This window comes from Sitophilus oryzae, unplaced genomic scaffold, assembly GCF_002938485.1.
Source record: "Sitophilus oryzae breed Bouriz unplaced genomic scaffold, Soryzae_2.0 scaffold_693_pilon_pilon, whole genome shotgun sequence".
NCBI lineage: Eukaryota > Metazoa > Arthropoda > Insecta > Coleoptera > Curculionidae > Sitophilus > Sitophilus oryzae.
In genome coordinates, this window is record NW_022147299.1 from 201,022 (window position 1) to 216,760 (window position 15,739).

The 15,739-nt window shown below is 32.5% G+C and overlaps 1 long non-coding RNA gene across 1 annotated transcript; it reads left to right on the top strand.

The window, feature by feature from the left end:
• The first annotated feature begins 25 nt into the window (after positions 1-25).
• On the top strand, positions 26-7,160 carry LOC115888286. Its single transcript, XR_004051228.1, has 2 exons — positions 26-159; positions 6,745-7,160. It is a non-coding gene; the product is annotated as an uncharacterized LOC115888286 (long non-coding RNA).
• The last annotated feature ends 8,579 nt before the right edge of the window (positions 7,161-15,739 follow it).

Sequence of the window (15,739 nt, forward strand, 5' to 3'; positions counted from 1 at the left end):
CTATGATATTTATCTTAAATATATTTTCCAGATGAACTACCCTATCTGAGGGTACCTCTGCACACAATAATAAAATTAACACCAGTTGCATATGGTTGTAGAGTGGAACATATTAAACTGCCAATCGATGCTGTGGATACCCATCGTGCCAAACCTAAGGTATGTGTTTCTGATACTTGGATATAACTATTTTATTTGCATGTACGTAATAACATTACTTAAATCCACTGCTATCTTACGCTCAATATTGATTTTTCTGTCTATTAACACAATATTAAAAACTTTTTTTTTCTCCCAAAGCAAATATTAATAGGCATCGACCATTACCGAGTTTATGTCACCAATATCTTTTCTATATATTGTTATCAGCGTACTGCAAAATACTGAATATTTTTTTTATCCAATATTTCATTTTGTTTTTTTTATTAAGACTTTGGATAGTTAAATATTTAAATAAAAGAAGTTGAAAGTCTATGTTTAATTATAATAACACGCAGTAAAATACACATCAATGTTTTAACCAAAAGCACAATAATTTTCTTGTTACTTTTGGATTGTTCTAATCAATTAAAATATTTTGGATAAAAAAATTGTAAGCCCGCGGCCACACATAAAGCGTTTTTTGCGTTTTTAGCGTGAAGCGTCTTTAGCGACTAAAACAAAATAACAGGATTATATAGGAATGGCCCCACCAAAAGCGTGTAACGTTCGGCGTGTCTCGCAAAAAAAAACGTAAATGAAAACAAATAATTTTGTTTTCTGTAGCGTCTTTAGCGACTTCTTAAGTTAAGGCCCCGTCATAGGCGGACGTTATATTTAATAATACAATAAAAATAAATTAAATAGTATGCATTTTTTTCATTTAAGGGTATTATCTAAAAATATTTTTATGGAGAATATCTACTGTTTAGGAAGATTCTATTAAATTCAAAAATTTGAAGGAAACGTTTGAAAAAGTATAGTTTGAAATGTTGAAAAAGTAATAAATTAAAGAAATATTTTCTTACGCTTAAAAAAAATAGTTTTTATGCATAAAAAGTGTTTTTTTCTGCGTAAAATTTTTTTTTAACAAAAATAAATAGTTTTTGACGCGTAAAAAATAGTTTTTTACACATAAAAATTTCTTTTTTTAGGGTAAAAAAGTTTTTTTTTACTAGAAACAATAAGTTTTTGACGTGTAAAAATTAATTTTTTACTTCTAACAAATAGTTTTTTACACGTAACAAACAGTTTTATACGCGTAAAAAAATAGTTTTCTACCGTCAGTAATAAATAGTTTTATACGCGTAAAAGATAGTTTTTTAAGTGTAACAGTTTTATTCGCGTAAAATAATAAAAATATTTTTTACGTGTAACAAATGGTTTTTTACACAATAATTTGATTCACTTTTACAAAATTTGTATTAAAATATCAATATTTTTGATAAACACGTGGACTGCACACAAATACACGTCGCGTCACTACGTATTTCTAAGCCGTTAACGCGTTTCGTTACAACTAGCTCGTGTGTCAGGGCCGTCTCGCTAGCTCGTATGTCACGGCCTTGAATTCCCAGCGCGCGTAAACAAGTTTCACTCCAAAAAGTTTCATAAATCATATCCTAAAATTGCGTTAGCAACTAGTAATATTTACTATTCTATTATATAATTATAATTATTTATTATATTATATTATAATTATAACAAGTAACCACAACACTACAAAATAAAAATACTATACACATATAAACTAAAATTTGTAAAATAAATGGCAAATAATAATTATTATTTTTACACACGCCACTGGTACTAGCAGTAGATTGTGTTTGTCGCCGAATATATGCCCCGGCCCGTCCACAATTCAATCCCGGCATCTTTTATCTTCGTCTCTTCAACGCTAACCGCGCCGATCTCGCCTATCTCTTTCTCACAGGATTGATTGTTGAACGGGCCGGGAGTCCACGAGCTTGCGACGTTACTAATTGATATCTTGATAGAAACTGCAGACCTGCCGCGTTTTTTGAGTGTTTTTAATTGACACAAATCTAAAAAACTCTGAAAACGGTAAAATCGCAAAGAGCGATTGAGACGCAAAACGCTAAAAACGCTTTCTGTGTGGCCGTGGGCTAATATTTATATTACAAACAACGTCCAATACTATTCTTTAATAGATTCAAGCATTTTTTTTTAAATTCAGAATACTTGCGTTAATTTTAAACTATACAGTAAAACACTATTTGGTTTAAATAAAACAACACGTCTAAACACAAGTTTTTAATAAATTTTAAAACTGTTTCAGGAGCCAGGCCAACAGATAACTGCCAAATAACGAACTTGGCAATAATCATAAAAACGAATTATAATAATTCTATACTTTTTAAATCGTGTACAATTAACTAAAAGTTGGTCTTCATGTGCAATTTGGTCTGGATCCTTAAGCATACAGGGTGTTACAAACTAGAATTCTAACTATTAAAGGTGTTAATTTACAAAGTTTTTCGTTTACATCTTAATCTCTTCTTAAAAAAGAGAAAAAATTAAACCAAAATGTGCTATTTATGCCTCCTAAAATTTTAATTTGCGTCTGTAACATTTCAGGTAAATATCTGAAATAGTTAAAGCTTTAAAAATAATGAATTAACTTTAACAAAAATACATTTTTAAAACATTGTAGTATTTTATATAAAACAAATATTGAGTTAAGTATATGTAGCTACAAGGTTTCTTAAGAACATATTTAGATTAACTTAAATATTATTGTTCTATTTTGAAACACACTGTATAAGAATCTTTGAAATAATTGGCCGCTTTTATTGTGCTTTTCTTAGTTTAGTTAGTGGTAGTTTATTCACGCACAGTTTAGTATTTGTGTACGTTTAAGTATAAATAACTCATATTATGTTTAGAGATAATTATCAACAAATATTTTTGACATGACGTATTGAACTTTAAAAGTAATAAAGATCCTTTTTAGTTCATACCTTGATTTATGTTTTATTAAATAGTAATAAAAATAACCACTCATAATGCCAAATTAATCATAAGACCAAGCTAAAACCAGCTAAAACTGTAAACTAGTTTAATTTTAAAATGCTTTAATTTTAACTTTCCTTTTCTCTTTTATATGAGTGCAATCTCTTTTTTGTTGTAGCACACCTGCTTTATTTTCTTTGTTCTTTAATTATATACATTTTTCTTTTTTAAATATTTTTTAATAATATATAAAATTTATGAATATATCTATATTAAACAACACTTTATTTTTAGAATTAGTTGTTAGTATATATTCAAAATACTTTCATGTATATAAAAAAGTTGTTCTATGGTTAAGAGGCTTTTGGCATACTTATACAAATCAAAATTTATTGTTGCTATGGCCACATCTCTACTAATAATATCTTCTATGACTATCGTATTACGAGTAATAATTTGCAATAAAAAAAATATTAAAGCAAAAGACAGTCGTTAAATTATATATTTTTTTAATTTCTCGTTGAGCTTATTGTTGTTTTTTGTTAGAACTAGAGTTAAACCGTTACAAAGAAAAATACTTCGATTTTCAAAAATTGATGTATTGTTTTCCCTGTAACGATTTATAAAATTTACGAAAAAACAGAATATTCGTAGCAATATTGCGTCTTGATTTTTAGTGTTGTGTCATATAAAAATTTTCACAATAATTATAAATAGATGTGGCCCTAGTATAAGATAAAATAAAACCCATCCTTAGTGGTCGATTAATGCCAATAAAAAATAATAGTTCTGGGGAAGTGATAAAATTTAATTGTTAAGAAATTGTCTCTCTAATTTAATCAGTGTGAATAGAGTTATATTTTATATCCTTACATGTTTAATAGGTGTAAAAGATTTTACACATTGATTAATATTTTAGCATATCTTAATTCAACTAAATATTAACAACAGTAATGTAATAACACGTTTAATAATAATTTTAGAACAATTAACAAAAAATTTTTAAAATATATTTGATTGTCGTTTTTGGCATTAATATTTGAGAGAGAGAGAGAACGCGTTTCTATTACCACTGAATTATTAAACATATTGGGACATTGATACACACAATTGGGTATCTTTTTAAACAGTGAATCATATAAAATAAATATAGTATACAGAAACGTTAAAAACCCCTACAAATGTGCTAATTTCTGCTTTAAGTTCATCGGACCGAAGGAAACAGCCGAATTTGACGACCGGTTTCGGGGATTTATCCCCATTATCTTTGTGAATCCTTCGATCTGACAAACCAAACGCAGAAATCTCACCTAAGTACCAAAGCTACTACTATCTACATGTTCTCCCTAATCTTTGTGAAGTTCGAAAAATGCCCGCTAGGGGGCGTTTCTCTGATAACCAATCAGAAAACAGGGTTTTTCTTAAAAATATGCAGGTGAACAGGTATTTTATATATTACTATTGTAATTATCGATAAATTTGTATTTTTTTTTTGATATAGAGTGTTTTGCTCTATCTCTTAAAATAAAGTGGTGGGGGAATGTTAAACATGCTTTTATTAAAATACGGATAACTCTGGTTTAGGTTACCCGATTTAAACAAACTAGGGCTCGTTTAAAAGAGTTTTTCTTCCTTAATGATCTCCAGTATAAATTTTGTGTCCATAATTTTTTTCGTGGCAGCTAGAGGGCGCTATTTGACATCATCACAGATATTGCGCTTTTGCATAAAAAATTTAAATAGGAGGCCATATTTCTCTTTGCACAGTTAAATACAGCACAAAATTTCCAAAATTTCAGCGCAAACCGCAACTTTCTATCTTCTCTCTAACCGGAGATATTAAGAGAACAAATCATGTTAGACTGCCGCTTAGGATTATATGGTCTAAAATTTATAGTAGTAGGTTAGAAAACAATAAGAGATAAATTGGTTACGACAAAATATCAAAACATATATTTTAATTTCATTGTAATGCCATTTGATTGTTATTTATCCATGTTCGTTCTTGATTCGACCCCATAAATTAAAACCCAGGCATATTGAATTTGATGACCTAGCTGGCGATGGAAATATGCCGCTCTAGCGTCTCTATCTACTAAAGTGAGTGGTATCCAAGAAGCTCCACACATTCATAGCAACATAAGCGGCACAACTGCATCAACTACACCAACCGCATTCATGCTGATTAAATTGCAACAAATGCAATTTCATCATGATGGATCCCCTAACAAAATTGGCAATTAATTTCTTAGAAATTATGGATAGTTCATTTCATTCAGATAATTAAAAAAGTCCAATCATTCGTCATCCTCCAAACAACTCCTGCCAAACATTTACTGACCAACGGTCTTGGTGCTGAACTACTTTCATCTGTAAAATCTCTACTACTACTGCATGATTTGGACCAGAAGTGCGTATTGTTAAGATTCGCACTTTAGGAGGTATATGAAAAGTGACCCAAACGTCATAAACTTTATAATATAATAATAAATAACATAAACAACAGGTAAAACACGAAAACAAGTGAAATCAAGGACGAACTTGGATTAATTACTAAATGACGTTACATGAAATATACCTATAGTTTTCGACCATACGAAATTCGGCCGTTTTCTGTTAAAAGCAATATGGCTGCACACAATTCCTAGAAATTTTAATAAAATTATTGTTTGTCCGACTTTCGGACATTTTAATCTGATAACTACCTACGTATAATTAACCAAGAAATTTGTAAAAATTATATGGATGGATGATAATGTTACATAAACACGTTTAAATATTTATGACGTCATTTTTTTAGGAAAACGCCCGAAATTCGGATGTATGAAAACTGAACTTAAACGTTTTAATATTTTGACGTTGTTCGTTGACGTTATACTAGAGATCATTAAGGAAGAAACGCTCTTTTAAACGAGCCCTAGTTTGTTTAAATTGGGTAACCTAAACCACAGAGTTATCCTTATTTTAATAAAAACAAGTTTAACCTTCCCCCACCACTTTATTTTAAGAGATAGAGCAAAACACTCTATATAAAAAAATACAAATTTCTCGATGATTACAATAGAAATATTTAAAATACCTGTTCACCTGCACATTTTTGAGAAAACCCCTGTTTTCTGATTGGCTACCAGGGAAACGCCCCCTAGCGGACATTTTTCGAACTTGGAAATAATTTCCAGCGATTTCTCTTGATCGATTTACTTATTAAATTTTTTTTTCCCAAAGTTATACGATAAGTAGTTTCTGAGATACAGCCGGCGTCCATTCTTAGTTGGCCACCCGGTACATTGAAGAAAAGAAGTTTCTTTTAAAATACCATTCCCTTTAATGGCCAAAAAAATCAGTCAAATATATTTTAATATATCCTGTACTAAATGTTCTATAATTGTTAGCCCTAGGCCTGTAATCGTTAAAATTATAACTCATATATTCACAAAACGAATGAAAATGTTTACCAAAATCTGAATAATATCTATTTCACTTTTAAATAAATAAAAATACTTAGCATATGTCTGTAAACTTTTTATCTATATTAATGATTGTAGTACCTAGTTTAGGATGGTGATTGTAGCACACACATTATACACAAACATATTTATAGTACACTAACACTTATTTTTATATCTATGTATAGTTTAATGCAATAATTTAGTTTTAATAAAAGCAATAACAAACCACCTAAAGGCACCTTGACACTGTACCTAATTCAGCTTTACACTATGTCTACTATTATTTTCCTTCGTCCTTTATTTGAACAAAACACAATTATTTACTTAAAAAACTCTTTTTAAGGTTCCCGGAGATTTGGAAGAAAAGTTCATATTGAGGAACAAAAAGAAGTCGGGCACATCAACTTGAATTGACTGCCTAGACTAATTGATTGGTGCCTGAAATTGATATTCTGGGATCTACACTCAATGTGATTATTATTACTTGGTTTATTGAGTATCTAACCAAACTGTCCAAAAATCAATATTTTAAGATCTATTTGTTGTCATGTATTTAAATTGAAAGTGCAGTTTTATATCAATTTATTTAGAAATTCTTATATTTTAAGTGGGGGTTCGCTTAAAATTCAACTTTGAACCTTAGTAATTTGTAGCTGTGGTAAAATTATACCTGTATATAAATTGTTAATATACTTTTATTTTATAAATGGTCTTTATTAGGATGTTGTAAGTTTTAAATAAAATTATTGTAAAAGTCGAGGTATTGTTTCTTTAAAATATATTTAGATTTATTTAGAAGACAAATATCTAACATTGTGACAATATCCAACAGAAAGAAAAAAATATTTGTTTTCAATATCAAAATGATTAGAATCAGCGCATCCGCACATAATTGAAGACTCGAAGTAAATAAGTTCCAAAAAAATCTGTCATGTTTTATTTGTAAAATGTCCTAATAGTAAAAAATGTCTATACCTATGTGGCGGATTCATCTATCCAAAAAAATCCTTATGGGTTTTTCGCCACTGCACTGCAAGAAAAATCTACAAAATAAAATAGTTATTTTTTGTAAACACTTCTGCGTTAAACCTAAACGGACGCTGCTTGTCAGAAGTTGTGTTTACAGTAATAAAAATTTGCCTAACAAAGAAAAAAATGCTTAACGTTTCGGAAAGTTTTCTCTTTCCGTCGTCGGAAGCAAAAAAATACAATGGATAAAGAAAAAAACTATTTAAAATATTTAAATTGAACTATTCGAGAACACTTTACTTTTTAAAATAGATACGTCTACAAGAAATCGTTGACGTTCTAAACTAAATGTTCTTATTATCTATTTTAAAAAGTAAAGTGTTCTCGAATAGTTCAATTTAAATATTTTAAATAGTTTTTTTCTCGATTCTTTATATTTTTTTGCTTCCGACAACAGAAAGAAACTTTCGAACGTAAACATGCCCTGCGGCAAATGGTAAATTACTGTAACCACAACTGACAAGCAGCGTCCGTTTAGGTTTAACGCAGAAGTGTTTACAAAAATAACTATTTTGTTTTGTAATTTCTTGCAGTGCAGCGGCAAACCCATAAGGACCCACTTATCCCCTAATAGTAAAAGCAACGTTTGGAAAACAAGTACCTATTTTAAGAAAACTGGCTCTTTGATATATTTTTTACTATGCTCTCTGGAGCAGGGGGCAGGCCGTCTGGCTGCCGATATACAGGGTCCGCAAATAGTGCGTCGGGCATTTGTAGCTCCTAAAATAAAAAAAAAACTTGAGAATTTTGTTTAACTGCAAACCTAAAGTATGTACCATTATGTATTTCCGGAAAATATTTTAACTTCTATAGGGTGGCTCAAAAAAGTGTGAGTGGATCGGGATCATTTTTTTTAAATGGAACACTCTGTATATTATTGCATTTTTGGCTTACTTTCAGATCACTTTACGTAATTCTAAGATCTGAGTAAATCGGTTTCAATAGTTTCAGAGATATTAAAAAATAAATCAAAAATATATATTTTTCAACCCTTCTTAAAAAAATATTAAAAATACAAGAACTGAAAACTATATTAGATATTTACTTTAGATGGTCTGTTCTTACTTTGCTATAAATATGGTCATCGTAAATCATACAGAATGTTCAATATTTTACGCCAAACTTTCAAAAATATAAAATAATTTTACTTCGTTTTTTTAAATGGAACACCCTGTATATTATTTTTTTTATTTGATGGAGAATTAAAAAACGAACATTTTGTGTATTTAAAGTATTTCAAAATTTTTAATAGTTTTCCGGATACACGCAGTATTATTTTCATATGGCGCTTTCAATGGTAAAATACGTGAGAAAAATCATTGGGTGGCTTTGATAAAAATTTACTGTGGAAAATGCCATATGAAATACAAAACCGGGAATATCTGCGAAACCGTTAAACATTTTGAAATACTCTAAATGCAAAAAATGTTCATTTTTTAATTATCCATCTATTGAAAAAATAATATACAGGGTGTCCCATTAAAAAAAAACAAAGAAAAATTATTGCATATTTTAGAAAGTTTAGCGTAGAATTTTGAACATCCTGTATGATGTACGATTTCCATATTTATAGTAAAGTAAGTACAGACCATCTAAAGTAAATATCTAATACAGTTTTGATTTCAAGACAGTTCTTGGTATTATTATAATAATTTTTTTAAGAAAGGCTGAAAAATATATAATTTTTATTTATTTATTAATATCTCTGAAATTACCGAAATATATTTACTCATGTCTTAGGTTTATGTAAAGTGATCTGAAAGGAAGCCAAAAATGCAATAATATACAGGGTGTTTCACTAAAAAAAATCATCCCGATCCACTCACACTTTTTTGAGCCACCCTATAGAAGTTAAAATGTTTTCCTGAAATACATCCTAGTACATACTTTAGGTTTGTTACAAAATTCCCAAGTTTTTTTATTCTAGGAGGTACAGATGCCCGACGCACTATTGCTGGACCCTGTAGACGTTACGTTCACTACTGTGCATTGAAAGAAGTTTCTATATTTTTATTTAGCCCTTTAAATACTAGTATCAGGGGCGCATATACGGGAGGGGTAATGGGGGTAATTACCCCTCCCAGGAAGAAGTTTTAAGTGATAAAATGTCGTATAACATAAAAATTCTTATAAAATAAATTAATCATACCAATCAAAATAGAAAATCCAGGCCAATCCAAGTTTATTTTTTCCACGGCTACAATAGGTGCCTTTCAGAGAAAATTTAATTTAAATTTTGTTCTTTATTTAAATAATTTTGGTGATTAAAAAAAAATTATTTAATACTCTACTATCAGAATACCGCGCTGGCAACTTTTGGGTCGGCATTTACATGTTGGAAGTAAATCGCATAAGGATCTTATTAAGTCGGAATGAGAGAAATGCGACCGACCGACGCGACGCACGACGGTGTGCTGTGGCGACGTTGCCGATACGCCTTTCCCTATCAAGTAAAGTAAAATCACGATCGCAAACCGCTTATTTTTAAGACTTTTTTTTCAAGAGATAACTAGATAAAATCATTAGGTTTGTAATGTTTCTGAGCATCTGAAATGGAATTATAAGGATATCGTTAGGGTGTCATTTTTTTTATAACGAGAAAACGTCAGTAATCGCGATAATTTAAGAACTCAACACATAACAGGCCATAACTCAAGAACCACTTTAGATATTGAAACTTTTTTTTATTTTCAAGATCGGATATTTTACAATATGTTTACATAAGAAAAATTCGGTTGTTTTTTCCATTCAAAAATTGTAAACAATCTATCCATTTACTTTTAGAGCATAGCAATTTTGAGCAATCGTGTAATTTTTTTATTGATAAAGATTTTGATATACTGTCTACAAAGAAAATACAGCAGAAATATTAACAAAGTTCTTGAAAAAACTACAATCTATTATTTCTAATAGATTTCCAGATATCGATTTTTGAATTCAGAGTTCTAATAGCGCGACCACTATCGAACAACCACTCAATTCCACTTATTTTTACCAAAAATGCAAGTGTTTCTAGCTTGCACTTAAAAAAATTCAAGCTATAGGGAAAATTACGACTCGTTAATAAATAAACAAATCAAGTATCACGAGACGTAATTAAATCGTGAAGCTGAACGCATGACATACACCTTTCCCTAGAACTTTAAGTACTGACAGAGGTATTGATTAGGTCGACCGCTCAACTGCGACAAATCTGCTATATCCCCTTCCACGTCTCTTAGCCATGTGCGTTTGGCAACGTGTTTACTATCCTCTCTTTGTTCAGTACATTATAAACGCATTGTACTCTTCTTACATACGGAAATCTCGACCCAAGACTAACCTTTGCCAGCCCTTAGTATAAACGAAAATAAAATAAAAAAAAAGTTTACCCCGAGCCGGTATTGAACTCTGGACTTCTCGCTTTATAGGCTGAAAGTTTTCGCGCCGCGCTTTGGAAACTTATTTGATTTATATTCAAAACTAGTATTTAACGGAATAAATAAAAAAAATATAGGATCTTCTTTCAATGCGTAGTAGTGAACGGAACGTCTATCGGCAGCACTGTCTCGCACGCTGTTCCAGAGATCATAGCAAAAGATATATTAAAGAGCCAGGGGTGGAACTCTGTAACGAAATAGCGATCGATAGCGATGAAGAATACTGTCGCTTGCCGTTTAGTTTGTACAGCCAAGGTCAGTATTCTTTATCGCTACCGATCGCTATTTAGTTACAGAGTTGCCAGCCCAGCTTTCTTAAAATACTTTCTCGAAAACGTTGCTAGCTCTTAGACTATAAGTTCCATAACCAACAATATACACATATACAGGATGAGTCTTCAATGTGCTACTTAAAAAAATGCAAATATTTTCAGGGTTGGTAGATTTTTTAGGTAGATATATATAGGCTGGTAGGCTCTTTACCGTTTTTCAAATAAGTCCAAAATATCCGAGTTATTTTACTTTGAAAATTTCCAAAAAAGTAATTTTTCTTAAATTTTGACTACTGGATCTTTTCTGAGTTCTTTCTTGCAAATTTAATCTACTCCCTATGTTGCAATAATATATAGAAATTACGATTTTTAACTAAAAATGAGAAAAAAAAGTCCAAAAATTACAAATTTTAAAAAATATTTTTTAGCAAAAAATATTAGGTATATTATACAGTTCGTCTGGTGGATCTGTGTCTATGAAAGGAATACGGACAAAAAACATTTAAATAAACAGTAATATATTTTATACGTCGACTTGACGAGTACGTCACCGCAAATCGCTCCGCCCACTCATTTTATTGGCTACTTGCAAATTTGTCGAATTTTTATTGATGGGACGCGTCGTCTAATTTTTTACGAAAAACATCGAGAGAAAATCGTTTCCCCTCTCACAGATACCCAGTAGCCACTAAACGGACAGACGTACTGTACTACCAGTTAAAACATTTGTACTTATTTAAGTAACACCCTGTATAATAATGAACATGACTTTCTGCTTCCAGCAATTAGTTTGTTTTGCTCAAAGTCTAAATCGTATGATCTAGGGTTTTGCGTGACACTGCGGCCACAAGCCACTATTATAGCTCAAATACCAGGCGAAAACACCATATTATAGATATCTATGGAAAAAAATAATGACTCCCATGAGGGGTAAACAAAGTGACCAGAAAAGTGACTATATCATAGATAAAAGAAAATAATCTACTGGACTATATTCAGTTTCTTACCATAACCATGGCGTTTCAAGACTGGAATGACCGGAGTCCCGGAATGGAAGAGGCCTCTACGGATAGAGCTAATGGAGCTATTTTTCGCCCCATTTAAATTGTGTTTCTAAAATGCACAGTTTCTGAGATATTTAATTAGAAAGATTTCGATTGTCGATTTTCTGGATATACCCCTTGAACAAATTCGAATTTTTTATTTAGTAACTTTTTCTATTTTTCTGACCTGGTACGGTTAAAAGACGTTAATGTAAGAATTCTAAATGAAATTTGACCCCCTTTTTAGGTTATGTTGCATTTAAAAAAAATGCCGAACATGAAGTAAATCCGTTTTTATTTTTTTCCTCACCCTGTATGTACTTTTTTGACAAACTGGGGATACTAAAAAATTAACTAATCCGAACTAAACCATCTGCATCGATCCACGCCCAAAGTTCTTTCAAATCGGAATAAGTGAAAAAAGCTCGATTTTGGCCGGGAAATTTTTTTGATAGCCGTTACCAGGTGAGAAAAGTGAAAAAAGTTAATAAATAAAAAAATCGATTTTTTTCAAAGGGGTATTCCAGAGAAATATCTCGGACATTGTGCATTTTCAAAACAGTTTAAATGGGGCGAATATAGAGCTTTACTAGCTTTATCTGTAGAGGCATCAGCTACTTAAGCAGTGCTACGTAGCTACTTACCGTTTCCAAGAGGATTAAAAGGTAGGTAATTAAAAGTTTGTAGAACTGTGCCACCCTAGGCACTCACGGCCGTAGTGCAGTGTCCCCCACTTGGGACCCTCTTTTAGAAAATACACCAAATACATAACCTAGATGATTCTTATAGAAGTGTTATGTTCTAGTAGTTATATTCCCAGAATCCATCAGGCTAAAATTATTTATTTTAAAAATAGACTATGCATAGCAAACAAGTATTTGTATTATAAACCATTTATTTCTGAGAGAACAAACTTTTATCTGTTTCATAAAAATTGGACGAGTAACTGGTATTCTTTTAACAATTAACAAAATAATACTTTATTTTATGTACAATGTGACGTGATAAATGAGTACCAGTTGACTCGCCCCTAGATACAAAATTAAATTACTTCTACAAAATTAAATATTTTGGTACAAAATATTTTCAAGTTATCTCTCAGAGAACTAAGAGAAAGAAAAAAATAAATAAATACACTTGTTCACTACGTTTATCTTTCGCGATACCATCGACCACGTGGCTTCCGGAGAATTCGCGGAGACTTTGGAGACGTCATTACGCGCCTCTGGCCTCTGCTTTCGTCGCATCGGCCGTACCGTTCGTTTTAATGGAACGGCTCGGTTTCTTTAATAACGCTAGTTCCACTACTGGCTAGTTTTTCACAAACACAAACGGTTGCATTGTACTATTATCCTAAGTTCACTATTATCTACTACCCTGTCCGAATCGAAATCATCAACGTCGCCCGTTTTGTGGTTGTGATTTCCGTCTCCTTCCGTAATACTGTAGCAATCGCCGTGTTCTTCACCGTCTTCATCATCGGTGTCCGCATTGTTTAGATCGCCGGCCACGCTTTCGTTCTCGCCTTTCAACACCTTCCTTTTCTTTACCTTGGGCAGCCAGTCTTGTTCTTTCTCTTACTGGGTTTCCTTCCGGTAGGCCCCGTTGTACATTTTCTTGACGATTTTTTCATTCTCTCGGATCTTAGATTGTTCAAACAGGGTCATTATATCGTCCACGTTCAGTCTGCTGTCCTTAAAACTTGCATAATCTGGATCTGTTGTCGGTTCCAAATTTAGATCTACGTCTTCGTCGAGTAGAGCGTCGAATTTCTTCCATGCGAATATAGCGTTAAGAGACGAGGTCTATTTTCTTCGGTTTCTGAGGAGTGGGGACTTTCGATGTGCAACTGGTGGTGCCGGTGTTGGTTTTTCCGGAATGGTTTGTAACGCCGGAGAGGAGTTGCCCGTGGCCTCCCTGTTCGAAGTCGCCTCTTTCTCTGATGGATCAGACTTAAAATAGCCAAGGTGGATGCATGCTGTCTTGGAGATTTTCTGGGACTTCGTCCTCCGCTGGATCGTAGGAAGTAAGGCCAAACATTTTCTTCATCTTCCTACGCGACACCTCTCAAATGCTACTGGCTGTTTTGATTTCAGAACGTCATTTGGTGTTTTAATTATTTTTATAAGTTATGATGCAAAATATTTATTTAAGAGTTTTTTGAAATATGCGGGAAAATTTGAAGGAAAATGTAATATTTCAATGTTTTTGTAAGAAGAGTTCATCCTCTATGATCATGAACGTGCTTGTGCATAAACTTACTAAAATATATTACTTATTTTTAATATAGGCTATGCATATCAAACAAGTACAAGTATTTGTATTATAAACCATTTATTTCTGAAAGAACAAACTTTTATCTGTTTCATAAAATTAGACGAGTAACTGGTATTCTTTAACAATTAACAAAATAATACTTTTATTTTATGTACAATGTGACGTGATAAATCAGTACCAGTTGCCTCGCCCCTAGATACAAAAATTAAATTACTCCTACAAAATTAAATATTTTGGTACAAAATATTTTCTAGTTATCTCTCAGAGAGAACATGAGAAAGAAAAAATACCAAATACACTTCTTCAATTACGTTTTTATCTTCGCGATACCCATCGACCACGTGGCTTCCGGAGAATCTGCGGAGACTTTGGAGACGTCATTACGCGCCTCTGCTTTCGTCGCATCGGCCCGTACCGTTCGTTTTAATGGAACGGCCTGTTTCTTATTAACGCTAGTTCCACACACTGGCGAAGTTTTTTCACAAACACAAACGGTTGCATTGTACTATTATCCCTAAGTTCACTATTATCTACTAACCCTGTCCGAATCGAAATCATCAACGTCGCCCGTTTTGTGGTTGTGATTTCGTCTCCTTCCGTAATACTGTCGCAATCGTCGTGTTCTTCACCGTCTTCATCATCGGTGTCCGCATTGTTTAGATCGCCGGCCACGCTTTCGTTCTCGCTTTTCACACCTTCCTTTTTTCTTTACCTTGGGCCAGCCAGTCTTGTTCTTTCTCTTACTGGGTTTCCTTCCTGTAGGCCCGTTGTACATTTTCTTGACGATTTTTTTCATTTTCTCGAAACTTTAGATTGTTCAAACAGGGTCATTATCGTCCACGTTCAGTCTGCTGTCCTTAAAACTTGCATAATCTGGATCTGTTGTCGGTTCCAAATTTAGATCTACGTCTTCGTCGAGTAGAGCGTCGAATTCCTCTTCCATGCGAATAGCGTTGGCGACGAGGTCTATTTTCTTCTTCATCGGTTTCTGAGGAGGGGACTTTCGATGTGCAACTGGTGGTGCCGGTGTTGGTTTTTCCGGAATGGTTTGTAACGCCGGAGAGGAGTTGCCCGTGGCTCCTGTTCGAAGTCGCCTCTTTCTCTGATGGATCAGACTTAAAATAGCCAAGGTGGGTGCATGCTGTCTTGGAGATTTTCTGGGACTTCGTCCTCCGCTGGACGTAGGAAGTAAGGCCAAACATTTTCTTCATCTTCCTACGCGACACCTCTCAAATGCTACTGGCTGTTTTGATTTCAGAACGTCATTTGGTGTTTTAATTATTTTTATAAGTTATGAT